The 26,810-nt window shown below is 38.4% G+C and overlaps 1 protein-coding gene across 1 annotated transcript in view; it reads left to right on the top strand.

Moving 5' to 3' along the window:
- gfra4a (GDNF family receptor alpha 4a) overlaps positions 1 to 26,810 on the top strand; it is a 150,702-nt gene that overhangs the window by 53,864 nt on the left and 70,028 nt on the right. The window lies entirely within an intron of this gene.

Here is a 26,810-nt window from a genome sequence, read left to right as displayed (position 1 = left end):
CGTAGTAAATGTTGTTCCAGGATCAACATTGCAAGTGACCAATCAGAATGTTGTGACGTCATACTTTTGCGACTTCGGGAAAAAACGCCGTAAAACAAAAAACTGTACTTAAGGTGTGAGAAACCGCCTCTGTCCGCCGATCAATGGACCCTGACCCTAACCCTTTAATAAACGCTAAGCAGAATTGATATTGTCCTTGCAACATTGGAATTTCATAAATACATGAATGGCTTGGCGCGCCAAAGAATAACATCACAAGAATGTGATTGTTCACTTGCAATGTTGATCCTGGAACAACATTTACTATGTTGTTCCAGGATCAACACCAAGACGACGATATCAGATCATCCGTTGCGCTAGAAGGAACTCCAGCAATTTAGTCACTTTAGTCACACAGTTGGGAACTAGAATAGAAAAGTTAAAGCACCTGAGGTTTTAGATGGCCTTTTTATACATTTAAAGATAATTAAAACAAAGAATTTGTACATTGTTATCATACAATTCACTGTCACTTTTTGAAAAATGTTGACATGTGAACCTTTAAAGTGGTAATATGGTAATTGTAATATCAACAGTAAGTCATGATCAGAAAACCTGCTTTAGTGCATTGTTGTGTTATCATACTCATACATACATACTCATCTATTTACATTTATTATTATTAGTTCTTTATTTATCCATGTAAAAAAATCTCATTTCCAAGAGAGACCTGGCATGACATTTGAGGGCTTGGTTCACTAAAACTTTGAGTAGAACACTGGAGTGTTATATGACTCATTTGCCCAGAGCCCGAAATGTCTTCACTCTCATCTCACCACCTACTCAACAGATAAACTCCAGTGATAGTTTATATAGTTTGTATTCATTATACAAACTATACAGACATTCATTCAGCAGTTTTTGGGAAGGCTGCTAGACATTTATTTCAGTAATTCCATCTCATAATTATGTAAATGTTTTCATTTATTTTGCTAGGTAGTTTTGTGTAGTCTAAACACAGCCTTATCAAGATATTCAAAAATATAAATTATTCATGCAGTGCAAACAGTTTTTCAACACTAAATTATCTTCAGGTCCAGAAATAAGTTGTTAGTGGTTCCTTAATGATTTCTAATAGTCTGTTGCTCCCAGTTTAGTATAAATTTGAAATTAAAAGCAGATTCTACTGTAAATTTAAGGCATTACAAAAGATGTACTTTCAACTGCAAGGTGAGAAACGGACATTTTCTTATATAAAATAATGGGCAGTTTTGACTCGCTAGAAGAAAAATAATTTGTATAAAACAAAACAATATCTTAAATACAGTTTATTCACTATCAGACGCAGCTTCTTATAGAGGCAAAACGTGTTTGTCAGTTATAGAACGACCCAAAATAATTATTAGCGGTCAAAGCGCTCTCTTGGACGTTGCAATGCTCATATTGTCAGCTTTACAGGTACCAGAATTCATCTCAGAAGGTAAGTTACTTAAGAAACTTAGCTTTGTGCACTTTTTGGCATATCCATTGATATATTTGGAACTTTGTTTTAGATGCATAACATGCATTAACACAAAGATGGCTCGTATATGTTAATATCAAAATTCATACTGTTTGTGCTGCAAACAGTATGAACAGTTTCTAAGTCAGGTAGCCAACTTATATATTTTTTGAATTTACAAAATCATTTATTATATTTGGGGCCAAGCATTCAGACTCTGCACACATAAGTGAAAGTATGATTGTTCATTTATTTCATTTTATTTTACATGATGATACATTACAGCTTATATCATGATGCTGTTGAAAAATCTAGGCTAATTAACACGGTCATTAAAAAAAAGATGAGCGATTCAGTGGGGTTTTTTTTTTATCTCAATGGAGCACTTAGGCGCACTGGAGGGATTAGTGTACTACGAGCCTTATTTTAAGGGCACGATCGCATTTTCAAGGGCGAAAATCACATTACGAGAAGTGACTCAGGGAAAAGTCTTGTCCCCGATGTACCAGGCGATGGTGCAGCGAAACTCTGAATATTTCTGAGTCCTTTGGCTGTGTAGAGATTTGTAATGTTTTGTCAAGAAAACAGTTTATCGACAGCGAAATACCCGGCCGATCACACAGCTCCTTGCTCACTGGAATTGTGTTTCTATCTCATCCTGAGATCCCGCGGTGAAAAGGTACTGTTATGTAAAGTGTGACTGCCCAGCTATATCCATGCCCACACACTATCCATCTAGTCTCTGCACACCTACCCAGCCGTGCCAATTTATCTACCCATCTCGCCTTCCACCCATCCATTTTACTCTCTGTAGCTTCTCTGATCTGCTACCCTATCATAATCAGCCAGCCCTCAAAGGCAAGGGAGGGTTTTTTATCTCAATCAACCATGCTCTCCTCCACTATCACTGACACCATCTATGGACCTCCTCTGCAAAATTAGATGCCGTATTTTAAATATGTATTCCCAGCCCCTGCTGTCATAACCACCTGCTGACCCACGATCAGACCCATCAGCTTGGCCATGCCTTTGCTTTCAACCACTGTGCTTTGATGAGATTATTTGTATTTGAGAACAACATGTAATTTCCTGGTTAGGCACAGAGGAGTATATTTCACCTGCCTTCAGGGTAAACACAGCACAGCTTGATAGTCCAGTCCAGTTGAAGATACTTCCAATGTGAGAAGACAGTTATGTCTTAGAACTGAAGGTGTGGGGGTGTTTTTGCATAAGAGTTTGTTTTTCTAAAAATAATTTCATTGCTTTAATTATTTTCTTGGATAGTTCAGTAGCTAATAAGCGAAAACATGTAAATAAGATGAGCTTAAGTGTTTCTAGTAAGTAAGTATTCTGCACAAATCTCCCTCCTGAACAACGATGAAATGTAATACTCCTTCTAGTCCCAGTAAGACAACAAGCAAACACATTTTTTTAAAATAACCTATTTATTTAACTTTTGGGTCACTGGTTAGCGAATGTATGTAGTCAGTTAATTTTTAGCAATAAAGTACGTGTGCTATTACTTGAATCTACAGTATGTAAGACTGTCTGTCCCTGTCTGTATCTCTGTGTCTGTGTCTAATCCATGGCTGTGGGAGAGCGACAGGGACACTGTACATCTGAGAGTTTCTGGGAGATAATTGGGACCTTTTCTCAGGTGATTACCATTCAGAAGGAGTTAGGATCAAAGCGAGGGCACCCTGGCAGCTGAGGAGAGAAGCCACGGGTGCCTTCAGTAATCTTTTCAGATAAAACGCTCTCCCCCCGCCTCCCTGCAGGGCTCCGACTGTCCCAGTCTTTACCTGACTGTTCATCACTGTCAACGCAGACCCACGTTAGACTTGTCAATTCGACTAGATTTCAAAGATAAGATAAGGATTGCGTGATGTAGGAGCAAATTTCAGCTTGAATAAGTCATGTATGAGCCAGTTAAATCTATGACTATATATTACTTAAAGGAGTTTGAGTTCAGGAAGTAGCCCTGTGCACAGGAATGTTATAACTTGTGATTTTTCTAGTTATTAAGAGCATCTTTTAAAGACATTATTATCCAAAATGCAAGATTACACCTGATGGATACGATGTATTCGTTATTCCACAAGCTACATATCATAATGGTAAAAACATCTGTTAATAAAACCGGTCAAAAGTAATTGGTGATAAGCTCGGTTCTGCAAAATTTGTGAGAAAGGAAAATCTTTTCATTTGTCGTACAAAGAAGATCAAACAGCCAGGCATTTGTTGTTTTTTTCACTGATACCGTCTGAGTTACCCAATACTACTTGTATATCATCAAAAACATTCATTAAACTCAAATATGTAACTGTAGCTGTCGTGTCGTTGTCGAATAGCACTCATTATAAAAATAAGTGTATTTAGCGGGACAACCTGCTGGAGTTTCTAGGTGAGGTGATTAAAATAGCGATGTGAATTGTGCGGCATGGCAAGGTGTGTTGGATTTGTACAAGGGTTAGCTGTCAGTTAGTAATTGGAAAGCATTGTGCAGTCACATGTTTTTATAATTTCTCAACACAGCACTGCTGTTGTTGTTGGACATAAAGATACCTAAGGAAGAGACAGAGCTTTGCTCCCACGCTGCTTCAGTAATGTTGAAGTCTGGGCTCTGCGGAGGCCAATCCATGACTGATAGTGTTCCATTGTATGTTTCTACTGCATTGGCAGTGTGTTGGGAATTATTGTCACGAAGATGAATAGCATAAGCTGTTGCAGTGTTGCCGTTACACCACTGCAGTACATGGTGTGAGAGCCTCCACCATGTTTTGCAGATGCTGTAGGCACTTGCTGTTGTACCTCTCTCCTGACCTGCTCTGCATATATTGACAACAACTGGAACCAAAGATTTTTGTTTTGAATTATCACTCCTCGATACCTGTTGCCACTGATTTGCAGTCATGTTCTTGTGTAATTCTGCATGCCTCAGCCTTTCCTCCCTATTCGTTCCTTCCTTCCACTGAGACCATTTTGGACGAGGCTTCTGGAAACAGTATCACGTGAAAGGGCAGATTTATCGCTCAGGTCCTGTGTTAAGTCTTTGCTGATTTATTGTCCTATTTCTTAAAGACATGACTTTCTGATACTGGTTATCTGCTGCAGAGGCCGACCTTATCTTCTTCTGTCCTCCACCTGTCCAGTTTCCTCAATGTTTTTAAGGACACACTGCACACCATGCTGACAGAGTTTAGCTTTTTGGGAATTAACTTGTTGGTGCTATTTTTATATCTGTCGAACTGTGTTACAGAAGAAATGGGAACAAATTATGTGCTTTTGTGACAGATTGCTACAAACAAATGCAGTTAAGGAACTCCCCAAAGGTAACACATGTTCATGCCCAGATAACACCAATAAAAATGTTGTACTTCCGCTCCTGATATAAATTAGCCACTGAAACTTAAATGTAAAAATTGGAAAAACGTTGCATATAGTGTGAATCCTCTGCCTGATGTTATAGTAGCAACTATACGGATGAAGTGTTGTGATAAGGCATATTGTGTTTTATGGAGGTCGTTATCACAATGGCGCACTTTGGTTCAAACCCTGATTCTGTCTCTCTACAGCACATTCATCATTAATCCCATTCTGCTCTAAAGTTATTGTGGCATTATGTGATGCTGGATAGAAGGTCAGCCTTGGGGTTAGTTGCATGCTCTCATACACTATGGAGATAAAGTGATATAGTGCTTCCACGAGTTTATTTCAGAATTCTATGATAACCACAAAAAGTGAGTATCTTTACCTCTATGTCTGCAGTAATATGGTTTTCTATTGTTAAGAATCAAAGTAAAATTAACAAAAAGGATATAAAGTTTTATTCCGCTTGTCAAATCATCTTTAATTACGTAATTTTCAATAGTGTTACAAAATAATGACTGAAAGTTGTGCTCAAATGACTGATTTAATTAGGATAGTCATAATTACAGCACAGAATTCATCAATTTATCACAACTTCAATGACAGACACATTGATATGGATGATTTCTTCAGCCTGTCCATACAGGGACGTCACAGATGGAAGTAATTCCAAAATGTGATTCCGCCTCAAAGGCATTTTGTCCTTTTCCTTTATTTGAAAAGACAAGTTGAGTGTTTTTTCGCCAGCTGGTTACATATGAGATAACGCTGCCGCAGAAACATATCAACACTTAGAGGCCACCGGGACATTTCCAGTCTTCGTGTCTTTTTCATTCTTATCCTCTTCCAGTGTGTCTAGTCACGTACGTAAAGCAGGCAGCACTATGAATGTAAATGCATGTAGACCTTATCTCAAGGCATGCCCCATCAAGAGACCTTTGGCAAAGCGAGGGAACCAGGCTGCATTATTCACAGCCACAAATGAAACTGTACCCCCATGAGAGATAGCAAACCCAGGAGAGAACACACACACTTGACCTGGCCTTCTGTTCATGCTGTTTTCACATCTTTCGGCCCCTATGAATCCCTGCAAAACACTGTAGAGGTGCATACTGAACAACCAGCCACATCCCCCATGGACTGGCTCCAGGCAGCTTGAATTAGCAATGGGAAGCGTTTGTTTCAAAGCACCGTGATAGATAGCTGTGAAAAAATTTCCTGAAATGTGTCAAATGCCCTTGACGTGGTGAAGACTCTCTGACACGCAGGGTGCCAATGAAAACTTTTGCTATAAAGTTTCTGCCAGTGGCTTAAAAGCTTGTATTTACATTGCCATAAACCAAAACAACAACAACAACAACAGTTGACTGTGATCCCATTTTGTTGTGTTTCTAGGAAGAATGGCTACTTTTGAAGCATATTCATTTGTATTCTTCTCTTTTAGTTTTTAGAACACAAACACCGATAAGGCAACATGTCACTGAAATGACCTGCAGGAGTAGACACCAAAGAGATGAGATTTTCTTTTATCAAATTGTTTGTTGTTGTTTTTTCAGTTGCAGTTGCCTTTAATTATACTACTTAACATTTCATGGTTAACTTGTGAGTTTTTGCTCAAAAGGATACCATTATTGCTGCACCTGAACAAATACTTATGATACCATTCAGTACCAAAATATCAGATTTTTTTATGTGGTAACGTGCTTAACTGTAGGCAACATATGTACAGAGGTGCCAGTACCGCGAGAACGGAAAGGGGCAGCAAGTGTTCTAGTCTATCTTTACATGCTAGAAGAAGGTCCACAAGCACAGAAAAAACTGCAAATGGAAGATGGTGACAAGTGTCAAAATATCTGTCTTTCAAGTCATTCATAAGAAAGAGCCGTTCAGGGTGAAGCATTTAAAAGACCAGCATCCACATTTGCTCAAAGAATTGAAGTTCACTAAGTTTAGGTTGACAGTAACAACATCCAAAGTGTTATCTCAATCTTCTTGCAATGAAATACACGTTAACATTTTCTTTGTGACAGCTGACATTGTTCCACAGGCTGAAACATTAGCAATGTTTGCAATTGCTAACATTAAATGCTTAAGCTAACATAATATAACTGCAACATTAGCAGGCTACTCAACCATTTATGCTAGCCTTCATGTTGAAGTACGTGGGGTCTTGATGATAGTAATTCTACTAGTATTGGCACCAACTTCTAACTTTTCTTGTATTGTGATGTTGCTATCCTGAATGTAAGTCCAGGTAGTTAAAGTAAAGAACAAGTTAGTAGTTGAGTTTGAGTTTGTAGTTAATAAGCTATAAGTAAAAAAAGTCAGTCAATGTGTGTGTGAATAAATGAGTGTGTAAATAACAGAGTTAGCGAGAAGTTGACTGAATGAGCGAGAGGAAGTAACGGTGATAAGTAGAGCAATTTAAAAGACATTTCTCGTTTGTCTATATTGCCTCCAGAAGGGAGGCTAGTAACCCTCCAGGCTTTTGCCCTGGGCTAGGATATCCTGCTGCACCGTGGTCGTTCAGGGATGCATGGACAGCAGTGACAATCCTGAGGTGAATGCAGAGCCCAAGCTTTAGTCAATAAATAAATCACTGGCTGTGACTGATGTGCTTGACCATCGAACCCAAGTGTTTGAAAACGTGGCACTTTTTCTATAGAGTCACGGTCTGACCATTCTTGTCTCAAGAGTATCGGTAAGATAAATCTCGACATTTTGCTTGCCCTTTTTGCTCTACTGTAGCCGACACATTCATGCGTTAGATTTGGGTGTTGATTTCACTTAGTGAAAGAGTTGTCTTTATCATTTAGCGATGAAAGCGTGAAAGGGTTAATTTGCCTTAAAAACCTCACTATCCCAGTACTATGAAATAAATTCTGGGTTTCACTGGAAACTTTTGTGTTCTCTCTTGTTTTCACAAATAGTTTTTACCACTACAAGCATATGCAATTGTAAAATTAATGGATTTGAACAAAATCTACTTTTTTTGCCATGACATTAGCAACATAACTATTCAATTCATTTTTTTAAAATTCATTTTTTTTCATATAATAGCAAATCGTACCAGCAGTCGCTTCTAGGCACATTATAGTAAAGACCAAGTCCCTCTCTTGCTCTGGGTAATAGATCCTTTTCAGGGACAGTGGAACAGTGAGTGAATTTCTCACACATCTAATACAACTAATAATTTAACATGCATTACTGGGCATGTGGCAGGTTTGAAATAGGCAACAGCTGTCTGCTTAGTTTAAGTTCGGCTAATTTGAGTTAGTGAACTGGATCACCTTTATTGCTGTGTCTGGCATGTTGATGTGTTTGGAGCATTTTAATGCTGTTGTCTAACAAATAATGTGCGTTGCTGCGTGGTGCAGCCCATCCAAAAAAGTGAAATTCTATTCGTTTAATTACTGTATATACAGTCGCTGGTTCTAACGTAGTGGAATCAACAGCACAATGCTGCACGGCATAAATGAGAACTGACAGCATGTTGATTGTGCTGGGTGTTCCATCTCTGGCCTGAATATGCAGCTAGCACAGAGTTACAGCAATCTTCTGCAGAAACTTATGAATCTCCTTTCATCTTTAATGCATGTATTCATCAGTACATATGCACTGTATGTGACCAGATGGCTCGTGTGTGTGTCTGAGGAGTTTCATTTCCACCCGCTCGCTCTGTTTCTGTCTCGTCACAAAAAAATAAAAAATATGATCACTTCAACAGAAGAATACTAAGTGTTGAGTATCATGTGTGGGGGGAAAGGATTTGAATTGCAAAGAGGTAGGAATTATAAATAAGAAGTGACAGTGACACTGGCAGGGAATGGCTTGAATGCTTGAAACATTTGGATTTGTAATTACATCTCCTTTGCAATTCAAATCATTTCTCTTGCACAGTCTATGACTTTCTGCCACCTTTTCAGCATTGAGACCCATTAATGTCCATTTCTGGAGTGCTACTTTAGGCTGTTTGCACAGTTTTGGGTCCCAAGGTGTGAAGTTTCATATACTTCAGCAGCTTGAAGCCGTGCCTGCAAGGAAGTTATTGATTTGCAGCAACTACCAGTAACAGATTGAAATGGACCTAGCCCTGCCTGTGAGCGCTAATTCTCCTTCCAACTCACCTGAATCTGATTTTCCGTGTTTCTCGTGCTGCTGTGGTTGAGCAGTACAATGTAGAAATTATTCCTTTTGAATAAACATGACTCACCGGTATGTAATTTATTAATAATATAATACACGATAACATTTAAAGTAAGAGGATCAACATTCAACTCTGCTGCTTTCTGAAGCTTTTAACTTTTAACTAATTGTTTTAGATTTTTGGGATGCAAATTTACTCTTTGACCCGACAGGTGGCTGTTTTCAACAAGGGAAAAAGACTGATAAATGGATTCACACCCACAATGTGCCAACAGCAAAGTGTTAGTGACATACCAAGCAACGTAAAACACTGATTATTTTGCGGAGGCCAAAGCTGGCCTGAAAGTAGTAGAAAACATTTACCCAATAACTTTTACTAAAACCTTAATTTGTTAGGTATGCTAACAATCAGCCCATCGTGATAACTAAACCTCGACTTGAGAGACTAAATAATCACCGTCTTCCTGTCCTGGAAGTAGCTGCCTGGCAACTAATTTAGCAGAACTGTGATGGTGCCAGCATATAGAGTTGCCTCATAATGGAAAAAAATCAAATACAGAGCATGACCTTTAAAGGTAGATGAGAAGAAATATCTTTATGGCTTGTAATTCTGGAAGTTAGTTGTTTGGTTTGTAAATGAGGATTAGCAGCCCTCCAAATGCTATCAAATGACATTCATCAAAAGTATCAAAAGTCCGGTTAAGAAAATCCACTTATCCATCAGCGTGACCTTTGCTGAGGTCACACTGATGGCAGAAAATAATTTAACTCGCACTTGCATAAGTTTTGACTGTACTCAGTGGCACCTCAGGCTTCTGTCTGCAGCTGTGTCAATATGAAGCAAGCTGCTGTTGCAGATGAGTGCTTTCAGCAAACTCACCCTAGAAGAAAATTTCTGGAAAAATAAATGGTTTACTCAGTTCAAGACAGAAACTGAGGATAATGTATGAAGGCACATGATGCCATTCGTCATTGTTTACGAGACATGTCCTCCCCCCAAATCAAGATCTGATAAGTCAGTCCTGACCTACAGGATATTTTATCACAGCCACTCGAGCTGGTTGATGCTTATGATGATACATGCCTGTTAGTATTTCATATTCCTCATCATTACACCGGCCTTACAAGCCATCATTTATGAGATATTACCCAGTTTAAGCTGTAAGAGAGAGGATGCCTGTATTCAAAGCCAACTCTGAATTTTTGTAGATCCAGTGTGACAGCTCACCAAAATAAAAGCTTCAAATGACAACATGAGTAATTATATAATTTATATATATATATATATATATATATATATATATATATTTTTTTTTTTTTTTATAAATATATATATATATATGCATGTGCACACATATACACGCACATACCAATGTGCAAAAATCCATGTACACACATGCCCCATATTTATTTATTTGTCCAGAGTCCCTCATTAGTAACTGATGTTACACTTGCATCACATACACAGATTCCTTCACTCTACAGCTGCAGCTGACAGGCCAGCGGGCTGTGTCATTGTCATCATTGCAGTCCATGGCAGGCCACTTCAGTGTGTGATGAGTGTAAATCCTGCATCAGCGCTGACTCCTCTCGCAGGCCTGCCACTGCTGGCACACGGTGTCACTCCTCATCATGTCCCCAGACGGACAGCTCACCACTTTTCCTTGTCCCGCTGCCATCCACCAACTGCCTGGCAGCTTTTAATCTGACCCCCTTCCCCCATGTTGGTGTGCAGGGATAGCGGTAAGTAACTAATTACTCCAGTGAAATTACCTTTTGTCTGTGTGTTAATCCTCCTGACCTGCTGTGGGCAAAGCTACGGACTATCATTGATCTCGGAATAATGTGATGCTGGATTAACTTTGATTATTTTTTTAAAAAAAGGTCAAACCTTAAAATGTTAACATTCATGTGGTGTCATCAGCTAACATCATGCATCAAAACAGTAGTTTTAAATTGAAGATAAAAATCCACTTTGCTATTGCTTTGATGTTTCACACATAGCAGGTTTGACAAACACTAAGATAGTTTTAAACATTTGGACATTCTATTTTAATGCCTGAAGGTATGGCACTGTTTGTGTGTCCATCATTTGACTCCAGACTAAACTAGTTGATGGTTTAAAATGAGCCACCCGTGACTTCCAGAGGATGAAATCTAATGGGTTTTGTGATCCCCTAACTTTTCATCTGCAGACAGGTCAGAACGCCCGTAAAATATCTCAATATCTCCGGGATGGATCTGAGCAAAAACTAGCACAAACATTCATAGTTCCCATAGCATGCATCTAAATGACTTCGGGCATCCTTTGATTTTCACCTTTCCCTCTAGTGCCATTACTTTGACATTACTATTTCTCCAATAAAATATCTCCTTACCACTACTTCACTGCCATGAAATTTCATACAGAACAGACATTCATGGCACCCTCAGGATGACTTTGGATTAACTTTTGCGATCACTCACTTTCTGTTTAGCAGTTACTGGTGTGCACTTCAGTGTTTACACTCCTTAATGTAAATTCATACAGTTGGTGTTTTCACGCTGAGCGTATGGCAGCATTCAATGCACTTCAAGTATGCAGAATGTGTATGTATAACAAGGAAAATGATGGCCGGTTTGATGCTGTGTATGCTAACGCTGACGCTCAGTTCTGGCCTTAAATAGTTTTCATCTGACCGAATTTCTAGTCACAAAGAAGAGCATACACAATTACTGCTGATGCCAATGCCACTGCTAGTTTCCTAGCAAATCGTAGCAGCTTTTCATTGGCCAGCCACCCTTCGGAGGAAGCTCATTTCCGCCGCTTGTATCTCGTTCTTTCGCTCACTACCCACAGCTCGTGGCCATAGGTGAGCGTAGGGACGTAGATCGACCGGTAAATTGAGAGCTCGCTCTCTCTTCACCACGACGGACCGGTGCAGCACCAATCCGTCCGTCGATCTCCGTCTCCCTTCTCCCATCACTCGCGAACAAGACCCCGAGATACTTGAACTCCTCCACTTGGGGCAGGAACTCATCCTCAACCCAGAGTGGGCACTCCACCCTTTTCCGGCTGAGAACCATGGCCTCAGATTTGGAGGTGCTGATCCTCATTCCCGCTGCTTCACACTCGGCTGCGAACCATTCCAGTGCAAGCTGGAGGCCATCACCCGATGAAGCCAACAGTTGGTGTACTATAAGCACATATAATGATGAAATTATCAACAAATAAAAAAGACAATTTCTTTTTCTTTTTTTTTGGTTTATGGTCAAATATCAAGGAGAAACTAATGACAGAAAATGTTAACCTGCAAAAAATAGGTTAACTATGTCATTGCAGCTATATCAGATTTCTGAGCATGTAGTACACAACTGTCTTTGAATAATTTCCTACCTCTAAAAGCTGATTTTAGAGGTACACGCTGGAAGCAATTCATCTCAATATGGCAACCAGGAACCATAGAAAGTGAATGACATTTCAAGCACATTATTCATAGATCAGCGATAGTCTGTAGAAATAACCACTGGTGACTGCAAAAGAAAGCGCACGTCCACTGTGGAAGCTGCTTTACAGTCTTCTCTGTGATCACAGGTTGTTTCTGTATAAGGGTTTCTAAAGATTTCATTTTTCTTCTTCTTTTTTGATAATGAAGCTTTTCATTTCGACTTACTAGCCGAGAGTAATAATGTAAGAAAGTCTTTTGTATCCGGAGAAGACAAAAACATTGTAACTCACCTCCTCAGCATTTTCTATCTGGTCTCAAGACAGAATTAGTGCGCATTATTAACACTGTATACTAGTCACTTTGTGTTAAGGCCTTTACTTCTGTTTCATATACCTATCTTGCCTCTGTTAGTGATTTCTCAAACTGTCCCATCTGATTTCCCAAAAGAGCCTTTGTGCAAACGCTGATGGCGTCAGTGCTCAGATGTTTCATGGAAACCAGGTCGCTGAATTCTCTGAGGAATGCACACACACGTGCACGCACACACACACACACACACACACACACACACACACACACACACACACACACACACACGTATTCACACATACCTACACATGGTTTAAGGAGTCTATTTTAATGGGAATTCATCAAGCACTTATTTTTAGTTGAGGGCAGTCACTTTACTGGTAACACAGCATAGTACCTGCTGCCAGCTCACAGCAGTAGGATTCCTTTATCCATATTGCAAAGCAAGATGTTTGTGGGAATCTCTCAAAAGATAATTGATTATTCACCATCTGGTACTGAAGTCTTATCACAGAAATCTGTGGCAAACCAGAGTGTGATGCAGGGTTTTTGGACTCATACAGAGTCAGACAAAGATAAATGTTTAGTAAAACTTAAAACTCCTCTTTTAAATCCTTCAAAAAGTAATTGTCCCTCTATAGTTCACATTTGGTGTCTATGTCTTAGCTGTTGACATTTTTTCCATGTTTATGGTGCAGTGCTCTAAAATACATTCAAATTTGTTTTAACTGCAACTTGAACTTGTAAATTAAGCATTAGTCAATGTTAACCAATCAATTTTTTTCTTCCAGATGTGCGCATGTTACAGAGACACTCACACCCACACTCACAGTCTGGTATTTTATGTCTCCACTGTTTGTTTAATTTCTCTTGCATTGTCATGTTACCTCCATTCCAACATGGTTTTCTTTGCAATTAATTTCTGAAGTTTAAATCAGAGAAACGCCTCAGTAAAATAGACAAGTGATAGAAATTAGTCATTAAATTTCAGGGGTAAAGTGGTTACTTGCATGAAATCAAGTGCATTGTTTACCTTGGTTCAAAATCTTTTTTTTTTTGCACTAGACATTTATGGGAAATGGAGTGCAGTAATTGGTGGACAAACTAAATATGGCTTTTCCTAAAGTGAGTCAACAGCGATTTGCAGGAGAAGCACAGTAATGCTTAGCTGACTTGAAATGGTCATCTGTCCAAACTGTGCTTGTTTTTGCCAAAACTAAATGACCAGGCATGCACTGGTCTACTGCCAAAGTGCTTCAGAAATAAATTTAGACAAACTTTATGGATTTTGTGGCACTAAAACTGATGTTTAAAAGTATTGGTTGGATCTAATTTTCATCATACACTACTAGGTCAGTTTCAAGAGCACAAATTCTTCACTGGCACCAGATTAAAATACAGAATTAGGCAAAAATGGTCCGTGTCACGGTACCTGCTAATTTTCAGTTACTCTTCCAAAACTGTTTTGATTACACTTGAGGAAGTTGAAACAATGAAAAACAACTGTAAAATCTCAAATTTGTCATATTACCTGTTAGGACTGTTCGATATAACGATATATATCGGATGACGATATAAAAACGTCTATCGTTTCATTTTACGCTATCGTTTGTTTCGTGGTGTCGCAAAATAAACAGCAATATTTTTTCATCGTTTTGATGGTCACTGTAGTGGCTATATTAATTTCTTAAAGTTCTCCCTTTCTCTTATATTTAATATAACCACACTACGGATGGACATGCGCCTGTTTTTATGCGTTGTCGTTAGCAACAACGACGGTAAAACCATCGCATGTCCGCTTGTTTATTTTCCACATAAACCTTTCACAATAAAGCTCAAGATCCTGTTGAGACTTTTCAAAATAAACGTACCCATGTGAAAGACTATGGAATGCTTACTGTTGAGAAGTAAAAAAGAGCCACTAGGTGCTAAAAAATAAACATTAGACTCACACGTTAGAACAGGCTTTTCCCCGCAGCACGCCGTGTAATAAATACTCACAAAGAAAACAGCGGCTGTTACAACTTATGTCTAAAAATGTATCGTTTCATGCATCGGTTAAAGCACTCGCCTCCAGGTACACGATGCCCAGCTGGAAACACTTCACGCAAGTCGAGCTGCCCGAGATTCACAGAATTTACAGAAAATGTTAAAGTTTTGTGATTTATATCGTTATCGGACGATAGAAGTCTTATATCGGGATATGAGATTTTGGTCATATCGCACAGCCCTATTACCTGTAGTTGAGCTTTGGATGTTTACTCTGACTGTGGATTTGGTAACAGGAACTTTTTAAAAAGTTTTTTTAAGCATATTAAAATATCCTACAAATAATGCATTTTATTTTGTTTTACAATAAGCGTTTGAAAGTCCTGTGACTAATCAAAGTTTTTCCAGTGAAATACCTGTACAGTAACCTTTCCTTGTCATTGGTTGGCTTCCTACAGTGAGCCGGCACTGTCTCATAAATAAATTAAACAACTTGACATCGATAGACTGTCTATGTCTTTTTGTAATGGCAATGTTAATTAATGAATAGGGATGGAAATGAGAATCGATAAGAATTTAATTTCAATTCCACTGTCGATATCACTCATCAATTTGATTCTCATTGGGTCCTCACCGCTTTGAGAGTCACCACCATCTCTAAGCAACATATCAGAGACATTACATTCATGCAAATTAATTGCTCTGTGGTCAAATGTTTGTGCATGTTGGAGGCATTTCCCATCTTTGTTGTGATGTGTGTTGGGGTCATTATTCATAAAAAGTAATAAAGTTGCTATTATATTAAGTAACCATAAACAGAAGAGAAGACATAAGCATAACAGCTATCTAAATAGTGTACACACTTTATATATTTATGTAGAGAGAGAGAGAGAGCAAGAGAGACGCGCCTCCCCCACGAGGACTGTATCAGAAACATCGGATGCTGAAAGTCTTTCGTCTTTTGGTAGCTGTCTTTTTTGTTTTATATATCGGAAAAACAAACTGAGAGTTATGAGTGACAGAAAAAGCATGGAAACAATCTGTTAGAGGGAGTAGCACAAGATCCCTCCAGCAGTGGTCTGATCGATTCCGCATTAAAGAGGTCTTAAAAAGGGATTAAACAGGGGACATGGTGATATGTTAATTTTGTTCTGTTTTCTTTTTAAAAACTGTTCAGTTGTTTATGTTGATACAAATGCTCAACACATCTAAGTGCAATCAAACTTGCATGCCTCTTCACAGAGAGAATATGTGTAACTTCTGTTGCAGTTCATGTAACGTGGGTGTTTTACCAAAGCGAGCCAAGAAGTGGGCTTTAAAACCAGAATTTCCAGCACCTGCGAGCACAGAGTAATTGAGCCATTAGTTTTGATCAAGGACCCTATCAGCCTCTTGCAGATATATTACGGCCATTTTGTAGCAAAAGTAAAGAGTAAGTTAAATTCTCTTGGTTTTATTCTTTAAATCTGTTTCCCTCGAGGTTACTAAGTAGAAAAGAATTCCTCTCGCACTGAAAGAAATTAAGTAGCACTTTGAATTGAACTGAAAAGGAAATGGAATTAAACATAACTGACTGCAACTGAGTGTGGCTAATAAAAAGAATTATCAAATTAAAATGTTTTTAATCACACTCCCTCTAATTCTATGTTATTCCATATAATCCATGACCTTCCAGCCACAATCAAACGGCAGTATTACCTTATTCACTCAACCCTTCACATCGGCACTAAATCCCATTGATATGTACAAGGAAGCATCAATTACATTTTGTCTTTTCGTTTAATCCCGCCGGGTACACGAGCCGTTAATGTTTAAATCAAAATCAATACATAACTTAATCATTCAAACTCGTTTCTAATTTGTTTGTCACAATCGATTGCTTTGGCCTGAGCGTGCTGTCTGCCCCTCTCCCCGTCAATTAAGGTGTGATGTGAGCAGACTGTAGCTGCTGGATCGGAGGGACAGCGGGAGGTTTATGACCAGCCCTGCTGACATTATGATCTATCAAATGTTATGACCTTGGGGATATTAAGTAGAACTAATAAAGAAGCAGTACAAGTAGAAATGAAATGACAGGAATGATTTCTCATTCCACACACAGTGCTTGTTCAGGGGGAATATAATTAGAGCATGGGTGATCCTCATCTGCACAGGTACATTTTTATTATGAAAATATCATTTTAAAACACATTCTTCCACGTGCAGTAGTGCAGCTGCTATAAAGTCTCAATCTCATATATAATACATGCATTCTCTTTGTAGTCCTAGCTCTGGATAGACTAAATCTGCTTGATGACTGAAGGGGCACCCATAGGAGCGCTTAAAAACCACTGCAGGGGTGATATCAAAGAAATAGTTCGATTGCTCAAACAGACTGGTTGATTCAGATTCTAGTCATAACCTTTGACATTAACTAGTAATTTGTAAGAGCGTTGCAAAAACCGCCTTGAAGAGAATGGAATATTGAACTGGGAGATACAGTAATTTACCCTGAATGAAAAGCCTTTTACAATAAGTTACTAGAATTAGCTTCGATTCTTAGAATAGCAGCTGACTTTAAAAACTACAACTGAAAGCTGCAGCATCTTGACAGCAGATGAAACAAATGTGATATCATAACAGCGTCTCATATAAAAATCTGTGTTTTCATTGACAGCACTCATTCTTTCATGTTTGCTGTTCCCATGTGAAAACACTGTGTCAGCAGTGATTAACTGATGCAGCAATTATGGCTTACATAAAGCTATGCCATGACAACGTCAAAAACAAATCTGTACCATATGCATTGGTGAAGTGCTGCTCAGAGGACACAGCAGCAGATTTTTTTCATGTCATGTACTTGCAACGTGTCAAGCTAATTTCAAACTCATCCTTTATTAGTTCCCCTGAAACAAATTAAATGAAAACCTGCCTACGTCATTCATATTCACAGATGTTAAGGTATTTCCTTCCAGCAGCTTGGGAATCAAGAAAAACGAACTGCGATGTCAGTGTTTTGAAGGCTTTGAGGGCTTTAAGTGGTACTAAGTTAGAAAAACAGGAAGAAATAGTTACCTCCTCTCTGTGATCAGGGGGGGATTTTTACAAGAAAAATGGCTTACTATTACAAGAATAAACGAATTGCTGTCAAGGTAACTCCAATTGCAACTGCAACTCCAAATTTGGTTATTTGGAGACTTTAATTAAATGATTTTATCCTCTGCCATTCAAGAAAAGCCTATCAGGATATGACTTTATCAAAATCTATTTCTAAGCACCCTGGATAAACTCACCTGAATAGAAAGCCCTTTTTTGAATGGCTGACACTGCTGAATTCAAGACGATTGCTTGATAGTGATAGTGACACGTACTGCATGCTCAACTCTCACCCCGTCTTCTACCAACTTCATTTCCCCTTCTGAGATATGTAGAGGTCTGCCTGCATACAAGGTGGAAGTAATTTGCTTAGAATATGGTCATAAATCTAGCCAAGCACCGAAGCTTTCTGAAGAATGCAGGGTTTATCAGTAGAAGAAGGACTGATCGTTTATCTTAACTTCAGCAGAGCACGCCGCACACTGTGATGAGGCTGATTGTGTTAGAACTCACAGCAGATTTAAAGCTCATAAACACTATCATCATCACGAAATCAGGAAGAAAGTCATTAGCCAGCATTGCAGTGATTCGCTTTGTATATTCACACTGTTGCACATTATTGAGATATGAGCCCATTGTGCCAAATGTGAACTTATATGCCCTGAACTTTACCTTCACAAAATATATTCAGTGTCTTAAGTTCCCTTGATATATTTCTCTGTCTTTTCATAATAATAAAATGTTTCATCTTCTTAAACACTCCATCAACTTAACCTGCAGTACAAGTGCAGTTGGTGGTGTACCATCTGGAGAAGTCTCTTTCAAACTACATGAGAAATTTGTTAAAAGAACTATTATTATAAAATTGACAAAGCAAACTTGTGAGATGATCTATTTTTTCTATTGAGTTTCCTCAACAGAAAGAAAAAGAAAGTAAGACAAAAAAACCAAAACAAAACTGAATTATTGTCTAAAGTTTTTGCCTTCAATGACTGAATCACTTCTCTACTATAAAAAGTATGAGATTGTAATGTTTTGGCTTTGAGTGGGTGTACAATAGTGGAAAACCCTCTGCTTTTTAATATCTTTCGTAAAACCTAATAGATTTTTTCACAAGTTATTTTAACGATATTAATTATTCCCATTAAAAGGTTTCTTTTGTTTTAGTTTGAAAAGTTATCAAAACGCAACATGGTTTTTGCTAACGCCATACTATAATAAAACGTGTGTGTGTATGTACCTGTTTAGAAATATTTGTGGGGACCAAATATTGGAATGTTACTATACTTGTGGGGACCAACAGCCACTTGTGAGGACAAAGGTGCCTGTTCTCACAAGTTTGAAGGCATTTTTGAGACTCAAAATGTGATTTTAGTGTCAGGGTTATGATTAGATTATGATTAGGTTTAGGCTAAGGGTTAGAATTAGGCATTCATTTTTGATAGAGTTGAGGTAAGCGGGTGGGAAAAGCATTATGTCCTCACTAAGATATCAAAACGAGAGTATGTGTGTGTGTGTGTGTGTGTGTGTGCGCGCATAATCCTGCTGTAGATTTTTTTCTTGCTTTAAGAGGGTTATTGCCTACAGGCCTAGAGAACAGTCGGTGAACCCCAGGTAACCTCTGGTTGCTAGGGGAAACATATCTTACAAGATGAGTGGTTGCTGGATTTTTCTGCCTGTTGCTAGGTGAAATCAGTCACAAAGACATGGCTGCAGCAAAAACCTTGTGATTGCTTTCGTCCATAGTTTGCATGGAAGAAGCTGACTTTAGCAGCAAGTAGTTGGTGAGTGTTTGCAGAGAAGTTGGAATCTTCCATTCAACCTACAGGCGACCAACACAATATGCTAACAGCCAAAGCAATTGCAAGCAGGTTTTTCGTGCAACAAAATTCACTTCTTTGGAAGCAACTTCAGCTAGGGAACAACTCACCAATAGGTTCCCTAGAAAGTGGAGATTTTTCAGTTTGGGGATTTGGATATTTGTATTTTGTTAAATGTTTTTCCTAAAATTGTGTTAAAATATAGAACCATCTGAGCTTCAGCGGTCTGCAAACATGTTGCGTAAAGTAGTGATAATTATGCTGACCCCCCTTTTTTTGCCAACTGAGCAACTTTGTTGATAGGTTTAGTGACTCTTGGTAGTGATTTTTGTTTTTTAAACCAGCCAATAAATTTTCTCTAGCAACCCCGCTACCTGGTTGTGAGAGTGAAGTGCGCAGCACTCAGATCGAGGTTGCAGACTACATGAAAGCAAAATTATACATAGAAGGAAAAAATAAGAAAGACATTCTGACTATTTCACTTGTAAGTGTATAAAGTTCAACCATTTCCCAACCACACCTACCAATTTGTAGTTCAAAAAACTGTATTCACAAAAAACTATTTGGTCTTTTGTATATATATATATATATATATATATATATATGACTCACTTACGGATGATACCATACAGCATGTTCTTTAATTGGAGACATATCTTTTTAGAGGCTTTACAATGATGTGTTGCCTGAACCTTTACAGATAAAACATTCCGTGTCTCTCTTTTCACTTCTAACAACCCCAGAACCCATCTGCATTCAGAAGGTGATGGAGCAATATGGCAAGTGAAGTTAGAAGCAGTCTGGCAGGGGCAATGAGCAGCGGCCTTCATCTTTGAGTGGAATCGATTGCTTGTACAAGTCAAGGGAAATGAAAGAGATCTGACCACCTTTGGATTGGGTAGATCCCTCATAGACAGAATCATAACAAGAGAGAGAGCTTATGGCCCGAGTGTGTGTTTGTGTTTCAGATTGATCAGGTGTACATGCATGGTTATGAGGAGAGATTTACTGGTTGAGCATAAAATGTTTTGAAATATGTAAATAAGATATCACATTTCTGATTGAAGTCATTTTAAGATTGTTGAATTGTGCGGGATAAGCGTGTGCATGACCAATCGAATTCACAGAAGTAAATGATTGCATCAGCATTCTTAATACTGTGAAATTAAAATTGTTAGCATGCATCAGCCTAGGAGCCGTTTGGGTTATCAAGCAGTGTTTGAAATCTCATATCATAATGGGAAGACCTCCCCACTTTGTGTGAGGATTTGCCAGATATGAAGTGGTGAGACAGAGGGATGTTTGATTCTCTCCCAAGCACTCTCTAATTTGACTTCCTCGCTTTTATGTACACAGTTCAATGAAAACACTATGGAAGCATTCAACAGAAGGTTGTTTGAAAGAGACCATTCATTTTTATTTAAATAATTCTAGGTGAACAGTTGAGTACAAATCCAACTAATATGGGTAATTTACTCAAATACATGCATCCTCTTAGTTTTAAGTTGTGTAATAACTATTCTTTAAAGCCAAAGATAGCAGCAGTGTACTACAGATGTAGAGCTTTAAAAGTGCATTGACAATAGCATTGCAGTGTCCCTTACCAACAGTATAAAAAGATTTTAGTTAACCATTAGTCAGTAGTTTATTTTTTTATTTGTTGTGATAATATATGTCTAAGATGTCATTAAATGGGCTTTGATTTAAATGTGATTTACAACAGATCGGTTATTAAAAACAGAAAGTCCTTGAGCATTTTACAGGCTCTGCAATTTTCTCCTTGGACTCTAATAGCAGTCAGCACATCGTGATAGGTTCTTTAATTTTCCCTGCCTTTTAGTAAGCTAGAACTTATTCCGGTTTATAAGTCGTTTTTAAAAATTGATATAGTAATAATAATAACAATAATGGATTGGATTTATATAGCGCTTTTCAAGGCACCCAAAGCGCTTTACAATGCCACTATTCATTCACTCTCACATTCATACACTGGTGGACCGTGGCTCAGGGGGTTGGGAATACACAGACTATGTAAAAGATGTGTTTAAAAGTGGAAATTAATAGATCGCTGTATGTTAACGTCTCTGCAATGAATACTCACCAGCCACTATATTGAATCTAACACATTTGTTGGTGCCAAACAGGCTGATCTGTGTTTCAGAAACTGCTAATCTACTGGGATTTTCCAGGGTTTACAAACAATGGCCTTTAAAAAACATAGAAACTATGCACTATATGCTCTGACCTTTGTTGTTGTCAAAGGTCAGACTGCTTCTATGTGAATGCAACAGTCATTCAAATAACAGTTAGTTACAACCAAACTATGCAGAAGAGCATCTCTGAACAAGCATGTTGTGTTGACAAAGATGTACAGCAACAGAAGACCATACCAGCTCAAAAGAGCTCACTTAGCACAGGGTTAGTAAAATTAGACAATGGAAGACTGAAAAATATTGTGAGATCTGATGAGTCTTTATTTTTCTGCAACATTCAGATAAGTGTCCAAATTTGGCATAATCAACACTATCCTGCCTTCTGTCAGTGGTTCAGGCTACTGCTGGGGATGTAACGATGTGGGAGATATTTTCTTAGTACAGGTTAGTACCAGCTGAGAGTCTGCTTGAGTGTTGTTGCTGACCACGTCCATCCCTTATGACTACACTGTGCCCATCTTCTGAATCTGTTTCACGTCACAAAACTCAAATCATCTCAAACTGGTTTCTTGAAAATGACATATTCAAATGGCCTCACCAGATCTCAGTCTAACAGAGCATCTTTGTGATGTGGTGGAATGTGATATTAACATCTTGGATGTGCAGCCAACACATCTGCAGCAGCTAAGTGATGCTATCACATTAATATGGAACAAAATCCCTGAGGAATCTCTCCAGCACCAAAGTATAACCTGATATTATCAAGGTACCTGCAAGAGTGGCCAGTATGTGCATTTTGCAGACTTAAAAGACCCAACCTTGATTCAGCAACACCACCTGCTGAGCTGCTTTGCACAGTCTGATACATGTGCTGCTGGCTGTGCTGACAGCATAAACAAATGAATAAATATAATGACCAATATCGGATGTATCTGTGATAGAAGGAGCTCTATTTTTTCAGCCATGGTATGAGATTATGGTTACCACGCTCTGTGTTAAAAATTATTTTGTCCCTGAACTAGGCACTACTGTTTCTGCTGACTGGTATTTACTGCAGATTGATGCTGACCGAGTAAAAATGAATGAGAACAGTTTAAAAGGTTCTCTTTTTTTGGAGGATTGTAATGTGATCAGCGCTGAAAAGGAATCTGCAAATGCCTGCTAAGATACCTGCGAATAAAGAGATGAACTAGATAAACTAAAGAGGGGCAAGTAATTCAATTAGGTCTCCCTGGACATCAAATTAGTACCCATAAGTGGGTGAGCTACATTATAAAAGTACATTTTGAGCCTTTTTCATTTTAATGACCAGCCAAAAACTAAGAAGAGTCACAAGTGGTAGTTTAAAGCAATTCAAAGTACTATTCAAACATGGCTAATGCTTCCAGAGCTCAATTTAAGGAACTATTAGAGCTGAAAGGAGTGCCATCTATGACCGGGTTAGTGGAGGGCCAGAGATTTAACAGAACTAGACAGAGGTGGGGGTAGTAAGGGCAGCCAGGGTGGCTTTGCTGGAAATGGAGGCCATAGATCTGTTTGTTTGGGGATTAGGCTGGGATTAGGCCTCTAATTCCCTTCCCTCGTGTGCATAATTGAAAAATGTGCCTCATCTAAGGAAGACGAGAGGCCGCAGTCTGAGCCCCTTGCATCGCTTGATTTTGAGGCTGTCGAGCTCTGAGCGAAGAGGAGGAACTTTTAACAAAGAGCTTCAGTCAAACCAACGTCCACAATTGATTTCTGCTCAGCTACACAGAGTCGGTCTGTCCTTCCATCCATGTCTGTGAAGGATGAGCTCTCTGACTGCAGCAACAAAGCGACAGACAGCAGCATCTAACCAGCTTTTTGTTCCTTGGCTCTGAGGAGAGAGTGGCTGTCATTGCGGTCTATAATAGTGAGCCTGTCCCCTTGGATTCTTTGTGCTTTATCCCCACATTTCTGCACCCTTTCTTTCCCGCTGGCTCCTTCTGGACTAAGCACAAGCATCTGCTGGAAATTTCCTGTGTGGTTTTTGTTTTTTGCAGCGCATGATACAATGCAGAACGGTATAACTGTGTAATTTTATGGCTAATGCCGAGCTGTACACGGATTCAAGAACAAGGACACCACTCGCAGAGTGAAAATCCATTGTAATTGTGTTTTATATCCCACTGCTCTTTGGATACACGTGGCACTGAATGACGACATTGCACAGTGGATGATGAAGAGACCAGAGATGTATTGCTATAAATCACATCAGATGGTGCTGTAGAGCGCCATGTGACTTGCACAGAAAAGGTATATTTTAGAAGATCTCACCTCCTACTAGATGGAGGGTAATATGTTTGAAATACCATAAATCCAACCAGACTGTCCAGACTTTAGTGAGAAATGTTGGGTTTATCCACGATTTCTCTCTTTTTATGTCAGCATAGTCAAATGCGTCCTGGAATCATTTCTGCCTTTTATCTTAACTCCTGACAATACACACCAAGCACTTGCTTGCAGATTGAGCCGTCGCTTTTTCTCGTGCTGTCGAAAGCACAGCGTACACTGATAACAGATATGATTACACTTTGACATCTAAATGTTTCTCATCTCAGGCCCAAATAGACTCACTCATCTCTGGTCTGCAGCCGAGCATGAGCTCTACCCGCAAACATATCCTTCTCAGATCTTTCTTAAAGTAAAAAACTCTCTGTCCCTGAGAACATGGAGCTAGTTTAATTTTGAAAATACTTGGGTTTAGTAGTCAGCAGTATTTTAAAAAGGTAGAAAATTCTGTCTGTTTAAATATTAACACTTTCCCTTCCTTCAACTATTTTCATGGTGCCTGTGAGCCAACAGTGCTCTATACCCACAGTAAAAGCCTCTTTGCAGGCTCCCTCTTGTGAATTTATAGCTTTAACCAAATGAATATAAAGCCGGTGGTTGTTGAAGGAGTGTGTGTGTGTGTGTGTGTGTGTGTGTGTGTGTGTGTGTGTGTGTGTGTGTGTGTGAGCCCAGCAAACTTTCCCAGTATGAATAAAGGTTAAGGCACTTAAACTGAATTAGGCTGAAAAAGAATTAAAATACATTTTTAATACTTTTGGGAATCCCGGACGCAAAGCACAATCGATCATATCGTACCACTTGGCCAGCCAAGATAAGGAAGGTGTCACTAAGACACTTGATCTCCTCTACTTGTGAATTAGGCTATTAAATGTTGCATTTGTCTTCGCTCAGAGCTAATTAAATACACGCATCTGCCCAGCGAACCACAGACATTTAATTGAAATGCAGATTTGAAAAAGTAAGTTTGTTAGAATGGCAGAACTGCTTTCACCTTTTAAAAGAGTGTGAAAGTGTGTGATTAGATAAGAGCGAGAGATGACCTTTTTGAGTTTACCCATACACCTTAATTAAAATTCATCCTCCAAGGCCAAATGACTTTTCTTATTTAGTTGATGTATTCTGTTGAAAGGAAGGCAAATTAAATTTGACCAGCGCTACATTTAGCCAGTGAACAGTAAGCGCTGTGTAGGAAGGTTTTATGTGTCGACACAAAGTTATGAGGACTCTTAATTTGATATGAGCTCATTGTTAACCACCGAGTGCACAACCTAGCTGAGTAGCTTTATAAAACAAGTGGAAAAGTGTAATTTAAAAAAAATTAAATTAATGAATTATCTATTTCCTGTCCACCAACCCCTGAGAAATATCTGCCTTAATTGCTAAATACTTCAGCGGTATAGTTTAACATAAAAGGATTCTGTAGACCGCTACAATGGTTAGAGTGACCCAAAACATTAAAATTACCAGGTATATTTTATTTATCAGTCACATTTTATATACTACATTCATACTGTTTAAAAAAATAGAAACATGTTGAAACAGCAAATATTATTCATTTTAAAAACAGTTTTTTTCTTTATCTTTGCTATTTTAAACACCTGCAGGTTTTCCAGCTTCTGATTATTCAGTGATCTGTACAGCTGCCCTAACAATGTTCTCCAGTTGTCTTTTTTGCTATCAAAATTTAACAGTTAATAACTACTAATACTATTATTAATAATATTAATAAAATCTCAAAAGACCAAGCAGCAAACAGTGTAGTCTGTACATGTGCTCTTGGGCTTTAGTACTGCCATGATTTATGCCCTCTTCATTCCTAAAAACAAAGATTTCCTCAAGCTTCTTCAGGTTTCCCAACTCTAACTACTGTATGTCAGTTTTGTTGCTTAATACGGCTACTTTGAAAAATCTTTACACATTTTGCCTTCATTCAATGAAAGCCTTTAGAGTGATGACAATAAATAACATGAAAAGGAGAGAGAGAGAATGATGGGATGAAGCAAAGGTCATCTGACAGATTCGAATTGTGGATATTATGGATACATGTCTGGGAGTTTGTGGAGTGCAGGAGACACTATTCTCAAGTGGATGCAGATAAGTGTGACCTTCACATGTGATCAGAATTGAATACATTTCACATTTCTGTTTCAAAATATTGTGCCCTTCTTTGAAATGTTCTGTGGGAACATCTTTACTTACTTACATAAAAAATAAGAATTAGGTGCACAAGTTTGAATTCACAACCTCAAGCTTGTACAAGCTCTGTTGATTATGGTCATAAAGGCATAAATATAGCCTTTGTTACCATGATCAAGCCACATGAAACACTACTGCAAATATGAACACTTCAAAAAATCCTTATAAACAAGCATTGATGACAGTGGAAAGAAAAATTGAAGAGGGAACATAAGAACAAAGATTACAAATAATATGACATTTCCTGTTTATCCAAAGCTGACCTCAGCACACTGCTTTATTTAACTGATGTAAATAGGAATAATACAGACATAATTCATATACACTGTTTTTCTAGTAAAGAAAAAGTTTCTAAAAAGATTTCTTACAAGTACCAAACATGGAAGCATTAAGGCTTCCCTTTTGAAATGCAGCCTTTCTAAATCCCTTTGATAATGACACCCTTTCACTTTCTAAGGAAGATAATTAAATGTTTAATTTCTAACTGACTTCTGTTCTTGCCAGATGAAAATATATGAGTTGCATGGGTGACTGT

The sequence above is a fragment of the Mchenga conophoros genome, linkage group LG19 (genome assembly GCF_057382185.1).
Source record: "Mchenga conophoros isolate Kocher_MC1m ecotype Shallow Benthic linkage group LG19, M_conophoros_male_GT1.1, whole genome shotgun sequence".
NCBI lineage: Eukaryota > Metazoa > Chordata > Actinopteri > Cichliformes > Cichlidae > Mchenga > Mchenga conophoros.
The sequence above is the reverse complement of the archived record's forward strand: the minus strand, read 5'-3'. Positions and strand labels throughout refer to the sequence as shown.